Consider the following 13335-nt stretch of genomic DNA (forward strand, 5'->3'; position numbering starts at 1 on the left):
AAGGATGCGGGGAAGGGAAGGGAGACAAGAAAGTGGGGAGGTAAACACGAGGCAATGCGAGAGAAGTGCCTTGGAGAGCCATACACCCAGCCAAAGCACCCCCACGAGAAAGGAGCCGATTTCAAAGTCACTTGATAGATCTGAAGAAGCACGTGAACCACGCACGGCACCACAGACAATCCAGCTCGGTAGGGGGTTTCTAGGGAGGGCAAGGAAGTCATCAGCCAGCCAGTCCGCTCCTGTCTCCCAGGGTTAAATGTACCTTCATGGCTTTTGACTCTTTCCCAGTTCTGGGTCACATCATTGAGCCCTAAGGCCCACCACCGGGGAAACCACAACTCAGCTCCTTCTGAGCCCAGGGGTGGTAGGGGGAGTTAGGTAGGTGTGGCTGGGGCCACAGTGGGCTCAGGCAGTGACTGGAATATAGGTCAAGTCCGGACGGTACGGTATAGGGCTGGCGTCCTGTGGCCATGCCCGTGGTCTCCCTGGGGGAGGTGTGGCTGAGACGGGACGATGGTGGGGAGTGGGGCCCGACTGCAGCCCCACAGTTGGCCTGGAACTGGAGGCTAGGCCAATCTCGAGGGACAGATCTGGACTGACTCAGTCTCTAAATGTCTTGACTAGTTTGAAAAGCCTTCTGCAGGTGGTTAACATCTCGCAGTTATTAATCTGTGGATATTTTGCAAGTGGGAAGTCCATCCCAGGGGTTATGGGAAACACGAACTGCCCCGTGAGGGCTCAGACCAGCCACGCCCCCTGCTTTGCCTCCCGATGAGCGCGCAGGTGCACGGAAGCCACCCGCTCTTTGAAGCACCCCCCACTCCCTGAGGCCTGTACCCAGTGTCCCAGGGGACAGACAGTCTCTGCCAAGTGCGTGCTTGCCTTTCCTGGAGACCGAAGCACAGACCTGTAGTTTTAAAGCCCTAGAGGACAGAGCCGTGATGCCGTTGCCCTTATTTGGCTCAAAAGCTGGGTGAAATTAATCTTCCTTAAAAAGATCAGGGACCTGGCAATTCCTCAGCTCCACGGAGGCCCGGGAGCTGCGCCACTCTGGTCCCCTGCCAGTAAGGGCTGTGGCTGCAGCTGTCCACTCTTTCCCGGGCCTGCTGCTGCTATGGAGAACCTCTTCAGCCCAGGGCGTCCCCTTCCCAGGACTGTCCACTTATAGTGACTGATCAAGGAGGTGCTTCAGAGTCTGACCATCCTGCCCCCTTCTGCAGGCCGAATAGACCCCAGGGCTCCCCACAGGGCTGGGCAGCTTGGCCTCTCCCTGTGCCCTCTCTAGAGGGTCCTTGGGTGTCCCTCTCTACCTGACCTCTGGCACAGTGAGCCCTGTAGGGCAGCCACCTCCAGAGAACACGATGGGCACCATGCTGTCACAGGTCCTCATCCTGGGACATGCCAGACATGGAAGGGGCGATGACCCTGGCCAGCCCTTGTCAAAGGAGCGAGTTAGTGATGATTAGCAGTTGCTCGGGTGGGGAGGAGGGGCTGTCTGCCGGGAATAGTACTGTCTGAAGTGAATGCTGGTCCATCGTGCTGCTGACCGCACGGAGGTCCAGCCAGAGATGACAGGGCATCCCTGTGGATCGGGCTGTCACAGGCCAGGGAGGCACGACAACAGGTGGGCAGCCACCGGGAAGGCTGTGGAGGCAGAGCTTCAGGTTCTGGACCTGGGACTTAAGTGGTCCTCTGCAGCAATGAATTTGAAATTTAAGAGTAGTCTCTGGCACCACGAGTCCAGAGAGACTTTATGCCAATTAGGAGAAGGCACCGCACGATGGACCCACCCCAGCAGGCACACAGCTTGGAAGGGAGGAAAATGGCACCCCAACCTATAGGCAGAAGCAGCCCTGGCCCAGGGAGCGTGGCTTTGCCAGGGGAACCTGCCTGCCCTGGATTTCAGCTCCCACGCAGCAACTCGGCCAGGAGCCTTGGTTGTGGGCCTGGGATGCAGCCCTGATTCCAGACTTTGCTTGGAATGTTAGCGCACATTTGGCCTTGGAGAGTGTTGGAGCAAACAGACATGGGGCACGTCAGGTGGCAACCTTGGGCCGCCCAGCCCTCAGGGTCCTTCCTTTGCCAACTGTAAACTGGGGCCACACATGCCCACAGCCCTTTCAGAGTGATCTCCCATCCCTGTAGGACGCTCTGAGGTGGGACGTGAGGCCTAGAAAGCTCAGAGACAATGGGCAATTCCTTTAGTTACACGGCAGGTGACAGTGGTCAGTGACAGTGACAGACAGTGACAGACAGCTCTCTGTCTTCCAGAAACCCTATGCCAGTGTGACGGATTTCACAATCAGCATTCCAGAGCAAAGAAGACCAGGCTGGGTCATCCAGTCCAACGATGCCCGTGAGAAATCTCTGCTGTGGGGAGTTTTGTGACTTGCCTGAGATCACATGGCTGCTTAACGAAAGAGGCACATTCAGAACCAGGTTTCTGCCTGCCCGGGCTACTGCCCTCCTGTTCATTTCCCATGCTGCGGTCATGGTGATTCCCTTGCCAGGGACTGTGGAGAAGAGCCTCATGCTGTTTTTCATTGTGGGACGTCTTCTGCATGCCATGCAAGGAAGAATTCTCTATGTACTTTCCACTTCCCTATCTGCATAGTCCCTTAAAATCAGACTCTTTGGCATTGCTCCACCCATCAAACATCCTCTACCTACATAACCATCCATCCATCCATCCATCCATCCATCCATCCATTCCTTCACTCCTCAAACATTCTCCAGATCTTATTCTGGGTGCTGAGGACACAAAGACAAAATGGAGGGCATCTGCCCTCAAATAGCTTACTGTCTAGAGAAGGAGACAGACACATGTATAACCAATGATTGCCCCAGATCAAAGAGGCCCAGGGAATCAGGGAGAGATACCATATGTCTTGGGAATCAGACAAAGGTCCATGGAGATGAGGTTCAGGTTTGCAGGTTGAGGGGCAATCAGACGGGCATCTAACAAAGCGGTCAGGAAGGCTATGCAGCAAAGACGTGGGGGCCAGAAACTGTACCCAGTTTGGGAGCCAAGGTTTGGTGTGGCCTTGAGAGCAACACTGAGGGTCTTGAACTTGGCTCAGAGTACAGCAGAGAGCCACGGAAGGCTTCAGAGTAGGGGTGCCACCAAAGTCTTGAATTTTGGGGCACCTGGGTGGTTCAGTCAGTTAATCGTTGGCCTTGGGCTCAGGTTATGATCCTGGGGATTGAGTCCTGCATCAGGCTTTCTGCTCAGCGGGGAGCCTTGTTTCTCCCTCTGCCTGGTGCTCCCCCTGCTTGTGCTCTCCCTCTCTTTCTCTCTCTGACAAATAAATAAAATAAATAAAATCTTAGAAAACACACACACACACACACACACAGACTTGAATTTTCAAAGATTGGTTTGGTAAGTGGAGGATGAACCAGAGTGCCTGGCCTGGGTGACTGGGAGATAGGGACTCAGGAAGTGGGGTGAGGATGAATTTGACTTTGGACATATGGAATCTATGACCGGAGGCCACTCCACAGAGGACAGCACCATCTGAGTCTCAGCCTTTCTTTCTTCCTGAACCAAAATAATGTCCCTTCTCACTGCTTCTCCAAACTGTGTTTCCATGGGAGAGTAGGGTGGGAGTCTGATGGCGGGAGTTTGATGGCTGTATGAAGCCTGGAGGCTTTTCATAGGTGTAAATATGCAGATATTTGTAGGCACATCCATAGGAATATACATATACATATATATATATATATATGTGTGTGTGTGTGTTTGTGTGTGTGTGTGTATATATATATATGTATATATATATATATATGATGGGTTTTTTTGAGCCTTCTCTTCATCTGCTCTGTCTGCCGTTTCCCTGCATACATGACTGGAAATATTTGGTGTAATTTATAGACAGGCATGAATGCTTTTGTGGATTTTAGATCTGTATACTTTTTGCCCGAAAGTGGTTTTCCTTAAGATTCCTAATTGGGTGGGGACCAGGGAGAAAGACCAGCAGACACAGCAGTTAATGGGACAAGGCTCCAAGGGAAAAGACTCTGCCCTCATTCTCCCAGGCTGCACTCCCTTGGGGGTCAACGTCTTGGGCTCTGGGCACTGCAGCCCTCATGGTCATGTTGCCTGGGACCAGGAGCTTTGCATGGGTAGTAATTCCTCTAGCCACCCCCTCCCCACCAGGTCCACATCAAAGGGACAGTTGTGTCCTCTTGCTGGGCTTTCTTCGTCTAGATCCCTTGCCTACCCCACTTCTTGCTGCCCATGCTGTCCTTCCCTTGACCTTCCAGCCGCCACATGCTTGTTTGCTTTTCCCACTTGCAACCACACCCCTTCCTTCCCAGTTAGCGCGCACCTTGCTCCTGGCCCCTCCCACCAGGTCTAAGCATTCCATCCTGCTTTGGCCTTTGGGGCCCTCAGCGAGTACCCTGAGCCCACATTTTCAGCTTGATCAGCGAGAGCTGTGCTCTTGACCACTAGCAGCCCTGGGCTGGATTGTAGGCAAATTGGTCAGAGATTTTTCCTGGCTACTGGGTTTTACTCTTTGAAGTCTTTCTTGTCTTTCTGGATCCTTCTAGTGGGCTTTCTCTGTTTTCTTCCTGTCCAGGCTCAGGCTCATTCCCATTTAGTCCTCTCCACCTCCCATCACATCCCACCCAGCAAAACCTGATCTAAGATCTGTGGACAATTAGGATGGCTGCCTGGCTCCAAGATATACCAGTGGCCACGTCCATGACATCTCTTTTGTCCCCAGCCCTGTCCAATGGGTCCAAGAAGTAGAAACAGCAGCACAGGACCCAAACAGATCCTCTCTTCTGCTCTGCTTCCTGCCCTCAGTTAAGAAGCATTTTTAAGACACTCTGACTTCTCCAGCTCTGAAAAGCTCCAGATTCCTGGGTCTTCAGCTCTTTGGATAGCAGTCTAGTTTTGCTAAAAGAGCAGAGAAGTCCTCCCTTAGCAAAGTTACATTTTCTCTCTTGCTTTCTGCTTCCAGATGGGTTCCCCTCAGCCCTAGGCTTGTCTCCTTGAAGGACCCCATGGAAGGCTGTAAGAAGCTACTGACCGCCTCAATGTCTATGCTACGGCCTTGGTAAAACATGGTCTGTATCCCAAGGAACGACAGGTCACTGCTAAACACCCGTTTTGCATGTGCAAACCACAAATACCAACATACCAACCCCAAATCCTTTCTACTTGTTAGCTTCCATTCAACCAACTGCAGATCGTAAGTCTCATGTAATGATTACATGATTGTACAAATTGTACATGATTGTACATGAATGTACAAATGATTGTACAAAATTTGGCAATTGTGATGTTGAAATTTGCAACCTTTTAAGCACTAAAAGAGCCTATTGACTCCCTCGACTAAAATGTTAAAAAAAAAATCAAGACCAGTTCTGGCTTCAGGATCAGTTTGATCTAGTGTTTCAATGCTGCAAGGACATTCATGTCTGTCTCTCCATTCCATCTTTGACCGTGTGCACTTCATCTGAAGTCCAGCAGTTCCCAAGGTTGCACGATGAATGCCATCAGATTTCAGAAAACTATTCTTGTAGGTTCAGATCCAGAAGGAAAGGGAGCTCCTCTTGCCTCAGCCATCCAACAAACATCTTTTGCTCTACTTTGATGGGAGCAACTTTGATCCTGTCCACTCCTCATCCCCATGGCCAAGGAAATACTGTGAGAGATTTGAAGCTGGGCCACTCACCTTTCTCTAGAGCATTCATGGGAGTAAGGGAGATATATTTGTCAAGGGGGTGATTTTATTGGATCAGACTGATGGGGATCCCGTTGAAGCTGGAGTGGGAGTCATCCTACCTGGACTCCAAGGCTACTCCATGCTGCAGGGCAGTGGAACAAAACCTGGCGAGGTGAACCCAGTGGGCAACGTTGTGTTAGTGCACTAACAACACACCAGAACAAAATATGGGTGTGAGCATCTTGCCAATACCCAACCTCCTTCTGTTTCCTTTTCCATCTGACTGTTAGCATGTTTTTACAGACAAGGACTTTAGAGCTTATGTATATGTTGCCCTGGAAAGCACAGAAGTTTGAGTCTGATTACTTAGGTCTCATTTCAACTCCAATATTGTAAAAAATGTTTGCAATGATAGCAACTCTTCGCATCAATAGTTCACAATGTGCTTCCTTTATTGTTCAAAATAACCATCTGATGTGAGTCTAGTCAGTATTATTTCTATACTGTAGAAGAGGCAACAGAGACTCAAGGAGGCAAAGTGACTTGTCCAAGTTCACACAGCTAGTCCATGGCAGAGGTGGGACTCAAAGCTTAGTTTATGACTAGAGATCCAACCTGTCTAGAAAGATATGGCCTTCGTGACCTTAGAATGTGGAATGGGTTCACCATCAGGAAGTAGACCAAGGCTTCTTTTCTTCTTCAGAGTTTTGTGTTGTATCACTCCCTATTCCCTTCATGGGATGAGCTCCCCATCTCTAGAGGCATCCAATTGAGACTGAGTGCCTGCTAGCAGGGATACGGTGGGTGAAAAATTGACCTAAATGGTCTGTTTCCTTCCAGTTCTGAAGTACTGGGGCTCCAAGTTTTCTGGAAACTTGGCATCTCCCAGGATCTGACTGTACACCTGGGAAGTCCTATTTGATTGCTAATTATATGAGGAAGTGACTTCTGCTCCCTGCAGGGTTCTGCTTGTGCAGCCCATGGCGTGACTAATGAACAGGAGGCTCCCAAAGACACTGACACCATATACATCGATGACTGGATGCTGACTTGGGGGAAAGGCACTGAGCTCATGACATCATAATTATTTGGTTCTCTTGCACTGAAACATCCCACAAATGACAGTAATTATCAAGTCCTGCCTGACATGACATTTTCTTCAAAACATGAGAAGACATTCCTGAATTTTCTCTTTTTATTCCCATCCACCTTCCCTCCCTTTATCCGTCCCCCCTCCCACTCTGCTTCTCTGTTCCCAGTTCAACCTACGCCACTTTCCTCTTTCCACACCATGACCTTTCTCTCCTCCTCTGACCCATCATGGCCCCTGCCTTCCCATTTTCTGGCCAGGAACAGATCCAGAGCTGGGGACACAGAGAAAAAAGCATCTGTCGAATGCTACACAGGGTGGGACCTTGAGGGGCTCTGAAGGTACATTAACATCAGGGGCTGAGCCCACATGTGTGGTGAGCCCTTTGCCAAATCCATGGGGTATCAGGGGGTGCTGGCTGTCTCCATATCTCAAGTTTCCTTTCCCCTGTGCTGAGCTGGGGTTGGGGTTTCCTATGTGGCAGCTAATCTTCAGGGAAGCCACTGGACTTGGACATACATACCCTCATAGATTTGTTTTAAAATCATTACTTCCTTAAAAAAATTTATAAACTTAATTTTTTAAGGCAGTTGTAGATTTGTAACAAAATTGAGTAGAAAGTATATAATTCTCATTTACCCCCTTTTTAAAAATTTTTTTAAAGATTTTATTTATTTATTTGACAGATAGAGATGACAAGTAGGCAGAGAGGCAGGCAGAGAGAGAGAGGAGGAAGCAGGCTCCCTGCTGAGCAGAGAGCCAGATGTGGGGCTCAATCCCAGGACCCTGGAACCATGACCTGAGCCGAAGGCAGAGGCTTTAACCCACTGAGCCACCCAGGCGCCCCTACCCCATTTTTAAATCAGGTTATTCATTTTCTTATAATTGAGTTTTAAAGAGTTCTTGGTATATTTTGGATAATAGTCCTTTATCAGACGTGTTTTTTGCAAATATATTTCTCTCAATCTGTGGCTTCTCTTCTAATTCTTTTGACATTGTCTTTTTCAGAGCAGAAGTTCTTAGTTTTAGTTAAGTTCAGTTTATTGGTTATTTCTTTCATGGATTGTGTCTTTGGTGTTCTATCTTTTTTTTTTTTTTTAAAGATTTTATTTATTTATTTGACAAAGAGAGATCACAAGTAGATGGAGAGGCAGGCACAGAGAGAGGGGGGGGAAGCAGAATCTCCGCCGAGCAGAGAACCCGATGCGGGACTCGATCCCAGGACCCTGAGATCATGACCTGAGCCGAAGGCAGCGGCTTAACCCACTGAGCCACCCAGGCACCCTTTGGTGTTCTATCTTTAAAGGCACCACTATACCCAAGGCCATCTAGGTTTTCTACTGCGTTATCTTCCAGGAGTTTTATTTTGTGTTTTACAGTTAAATCTGTGATCAATTTTGAGTTAATTTTTGTGAGCAGTGTAAAATCTGTGTCTAGATTCATTTTTTCGCATGTGGATGTCCAGTTGTTCCAGCACTATTTGTTGAAAAGACTAATCTTTGATTTGTATTGCCTTTGTTCTTTGGTCAAACAACAGTTGCCTGTGGTTATGTGAGTGTGTCGCTGGGTTCTCTAATCTATTCCGCTGATATATTTGTTGATGCTTTTTCTACTGCCACACTGTCTTGATTACTGTAACTTTATAGTAAGTCTTAAAGTCAGGTAGTGTCAGTCCTCTGACTTTGTTCTTCTCCTCCAATATTGAGTTGGCTATTGTGAACCTTTTGCCTCTCTATATAAACTCCAGAATGATTTTGCCAATATCTACAAAATAACTTGCTGGGATTTTGATTGGGATTGCATCAGATTTATAGATCAAGTTGGGAAGAACTGATATCTTGACAAAAATGAATCTTCCTATCCATGAACATGGGATAACTTTCCATATATTTAATTCATCAGAGTTTTGTAGTTCTCCTCATACAAAACTTGTTTAAATTTTGTCAGATTTATACCTAAGTATTTCTTTTGGGTAGGGGGCTAAAGTAAATAATAATGTAATATTGTATGTTTGAGTTACTTAAATGACGATTCTTCTGGGTGGGCCTGGTCTAATTAGGTAAGCCTCTTAAAAGAGGAGTTAGATCTTCACTGAGGTCAAAGAGGTTCTGCTGCTGGCCTTAAAGAAGATTAAGCCTCTATGAGTCCTATAGTTGCAAGGAAATTTTACCACATGAGCAGGAAAGAGTAGCTTTAACTTCAGATGAGATCCCAGCTCCAGACAACACTTTGCAGCCTTGTGAGACCTTGATCAGGGGACCCAGCTAAGCCTCCACAACGCTTATGGAAACTATAAGATAATAAAAGTTTGTCATTTTAAATTGCCAAGTTTGTCATAATTCATTACACAGGAACAGAAAACTAATAGGCTATGTACAACACTGACCCCTGGGGAATAGGCAGTTGGGGAAGGCAAATATGGCATTTCCCATTTTCCAAATTTTTACAATGAGTATATATTAAATTTTCAATTAAAAGGAAGATGCTGAAGGACTTGTTTATAAAAGAGTTTTCAGGGAGCCTGGGTGGCTCAGTTGGTTAAGCATCTGACTGGTGATTTCACCTCAGGTCTTGATCTCCTGGGCTCGAGACCACCCCCCCGCTGGCCGTGCCCCTGTGTTGGGCTTTGCACTCAGTGGGAAATCTGTTTGCAATTCTCTCTCTCTCTCTCTCTCCATCATCCTCTCTCCTTCCCCCCACACATGTTCTCTCTCTCAAATAAATAAATCTTTTAAAAAAAGTTTTCTTTTATACTCCCAGTGTGCTTTAAAAGCAAGTTCAAAAGCAAACAGCATCCATCCCTCTCCTGGGGACTGCTCTACTCTGAATTGGTGGTGGCTGAAGCATGAGAGTCCCCCCATTGTCTGTTTTCTAAATGTGCTTTTCTTTTAAGAAAGTCAGAGCAACTGAATCTCAGGCCCAGAGGAGTTACTACCTGCCAGCCTCTAGGGCAGCTGTCCTCGCCCAGCATCGCTGACATCTTTGTACATATCTGGGATGTGCGGTGGCCCTGTCATGTGCACAGTCCTCCCACTCACGACCTGAGCTGGATGAGTCACAGTGAATGGAGCCAGCAAGGCAGAGGTGTGTGGGTGTAAAGGCACATGCCCACAGCGGGACTGGCATCCACGAAGTTCAAGTCCCTACCTCCTTCCCCCCTTTGCCTTCACATGTTCAGCATCTTATAGCTCATGAAGCCCAGGCACACCCATTATTTTACTTGTTCCTTAAAAAATCTTGCACTCAGGAAAGAAAGCTCACTAGTTCCATTTTGCAGATGAAAAGACTGAGGCATAGAAAAGAAAAAAGCAGCTCAGGAGTCTGGACAAAACTGACATTTCCTGATGATTCAGTTCTACATCATTCTCTCCTCCACCCCTGTTCTCGATCCAACACCCCTCCCACCCAACCATCCTCCTGCACTGGACCCTCAAGGACAGCTTATTCAGACAGAAGTCAGTGGATTTCTGGTCAATCAATTCTTTGGGGCCCCAGGGGCAGCTCACTGCATGGAGAGTTGCACAGCCAATAATGAAATGTAAATTTCCAGTGGAGCACAGAAGTGAATCCTAATGAAAGGTATTATTAAATTCAGAAAAACACGAAGAATTTTCAACTGAACAGAACTGATTATTCCATAAAAAGGGAATAGATTACAGCTTGCATCATTTGTTGTCTAGACAAATCACTTAGATACACATGTGCTGGTTTTAATTAGTGCCATGGAAATTGAGCATTCCGTAGCCTAAAATGTTATTGTTCAACAAATAAAAAAATGCATATTTAATAAAGAAAACTATAGCTCAAACAATCATTCCCCATAATGCTTAAATAGACTGTGGGGTTTTTTTCCTGTCCCTATTTAAATGAAAAGCCTACGTGAGTCAAAATTGCTGTTGCTTCTTGTGCCTAATGGAAGGTTTTGTGTTCCCCACCCCCCTTGATATCACAAAATGTACAATTCTAATAGAAGTCATATGCAGGTCTGAATATACCACAGCACGATCCTTTCTAATTTTAGTTATAAAGTCCAGACTTTTTTCCCCTGGTTTGATCCTTCAGCAAATTCTTGATGGATCTAGCCTCCTGCTCAAGTTTCTACACATCAGTGACCCTTGATGAGAAGACAGCCAATGAGTTTTTCTTTTTAACCTATGACATTTCAATCAAACCCTCCACACAATATCCAGAAGGGTCTAGGGGTTGAATGAGGAAGCACCCGTGTCTGCAGCTGTGGAGATGGGGAAGGTCTAGAGCAGACGTGACAGGTGTGAGGGAGCAGGAGGCACATCTCGGTCAGCTTGCACTGCTGTAACAAAACCCTTCTGGCAGCAGGAAGGCCAAGATCAAGGTCCTGTTACTGTTTCTGGTGAGGACTCCCTTCCTGGCTTGTAGGTGGCCGCCTTCTTGCTGTGTCTTCACATAGATTTCCTCTGTGTGTGAAGAGGGAGGAGACCTCTGGTGTCTTTTCTTAAAGGACAGTAATCCTATTAGACTAGGGCCTCACTCTCTTGACCTGCATTCTGTCCTGAAAGGCCCCATCTCCAAATACAGTCACACTGGAGGTTAAGGTTTCAACGCATGAATTTGGGGGGTGGAGGGCACAATTCAGCTCCTGGTAGAGGAGGTGGTACAGGCCTGGGGAGAGCACCTGGTGGGGAGGAATCCAGAAACTTCACCTGCAATTGCCTCTCAGGCCAGGTGTGTGGACAGGGCCCTGGTGGGTGCGGGGGCAGAGAGGGGTTCAGGGTGCGTGAGGCTTGGTTGGGGGAGAAGGGAGGGCAGTCTGTGATCGGGCCTGTCGACAGCCAAGGCTTTGAAGTTTGTTAGGCTTCAGGAAGATTAAGATTAAGGTGCGTTGGGACCTGCAGGTTTGGACAGGTGAGAGCAGGCAGCCTCTGCTCCCCTCTCTGAGATGCTGAGGCTGCCCCCACACAGGCAGGGTTTAGGTGCCTGCCTCACCTCTCCCCTCTTCTAAGTTCTGGCTTCTGGCCAGAGGGAACACCTGTGCTCTGCTAGCATCTTGGACCTAGAGACCCCACCGAGAAGATGGCTCTGGTGGGGGGACTCTACCTGCCTGAGGCTCACCATCCCACACCCCACATGCACTCCTAAGCCTAGCAAACACCCTGAGCAAACGCAACTTCTTCCTACCTCTTCCCAGGATTTCCAAGGGTGAGTTGGGGGATGTGCACCCCTCTGCGCCCCCTGTAGGAAAATTCAGGAACCACCATTCCTTGCACAAACTTCTCAGCTACACTGATGACTGCAAACTAATTATTAGTTACAAAAAAACATATTCTCTACTAGAGTATGAACCCAGCTCCCACACCCGGGGTGGGGTGTGTGTGTGTATGCTTTCCACTGGAGCTCAATAAATATGTGAATAAATGAATGGGGGTTTTAAGGCCCATTAAGCTTACACTAACATGCAATTTGAACGTAATGCTGCCGGTTAACCATGGAACCACTGAGAAGGGCAGTCATGTGAGTGGGGATCAGAACACCCACATGGGGTGTGGAGGAGGGAGCGCGCTCTACTGCGTGGGACAGTGATTTGGCCTGAGCTCCTGGCAAGCCTCAGTTCAAAGCTCAGCCCTGCGGTTACTAGTTGTGTGACCAGAATATGCGACGTGAAGGATGTGGGCTGGGACAGCAGGCTATGGGGGTTCAGACCCCCAACTTTGCCACCTGCCGGCTGAGCGATCTTGGTGCGTTACCTGACGTCTTATTTCCTCCGAGAGTCGCATATGAGAATTTCGCGTGCCAAGTGCAAAGCGCTCAGAAAGCACTTGGCTCATGATGCACTTAAAATAAATATTATTATTACTCAACCTTTCTGAATCTCCCCTCCTTACACTGTAGTAACAGGCTGCAGGCTGATTTTTCCTTATTTTTTCAGAGCGGTTTTAGGTCATAGCAAAATTGAGCAGGAAGTACAGAGACTTTCTGCATACCCCGAGCTCTGCTCCGGCTCAGCTTCCCCCACTGTCAATATCCCGCACCAGAATGGCGCATTTGTTATCTTCGATGAACCTACAGTGACACAGCATTACCGCCCAAAGTCCGTAGTTTACTCTGGAGTTCACGCTGTTGTACCTTCTGTGGGTTTGACAAATGTAAAATGAAACATATCCTCCATTACGATATATCATCAGAATAGTCTCACTGCCCTAAACATCCGCTGGGCTATCCTAGTTACCTCTCCCTCTAGAATATATTTTTTAAAGACTTATGTATTTGTTTGACAGAGAGAGAGCGTGCGCACAGACAGGGGGAGCAGCAGACAGAGGGAGAAGCTGGTTCCCCACTGAGCAGGCAGCTGGAGATATGAGGCTCCATTCCAGGACCCTGGGATCATGACCTGAGCCAAAGGCAGGTGATTAACAGACTGAGCCACCCAGGTGTCCCTAGATTTTTTTTTTTTTTTTTTTTTTAGATTTTACTTATTCATTTGAGAGAGACAGAGAGAGAGAGAGATAGAGAGTACAAGCAAGGGAGAGGCAGAGGGAGAAACAAACTCCCCGCTGAGCTGGGAGCCCCAGGTGGGGCTCCATCTGAGGACCT

This window comes from Lutra lutra, chromosome 9, assembly GCF_902655055.1.
Source record: "Lutra lutra chromosome 9, mLutLut1.2, whole genome shotgun sequence".
Classification (NCBI taxonomy): Eukaryota; Metazoa; Chordata; class Mammalia; order Carnivora; family Mustelidae; genus Lutra; species Lutra lutra.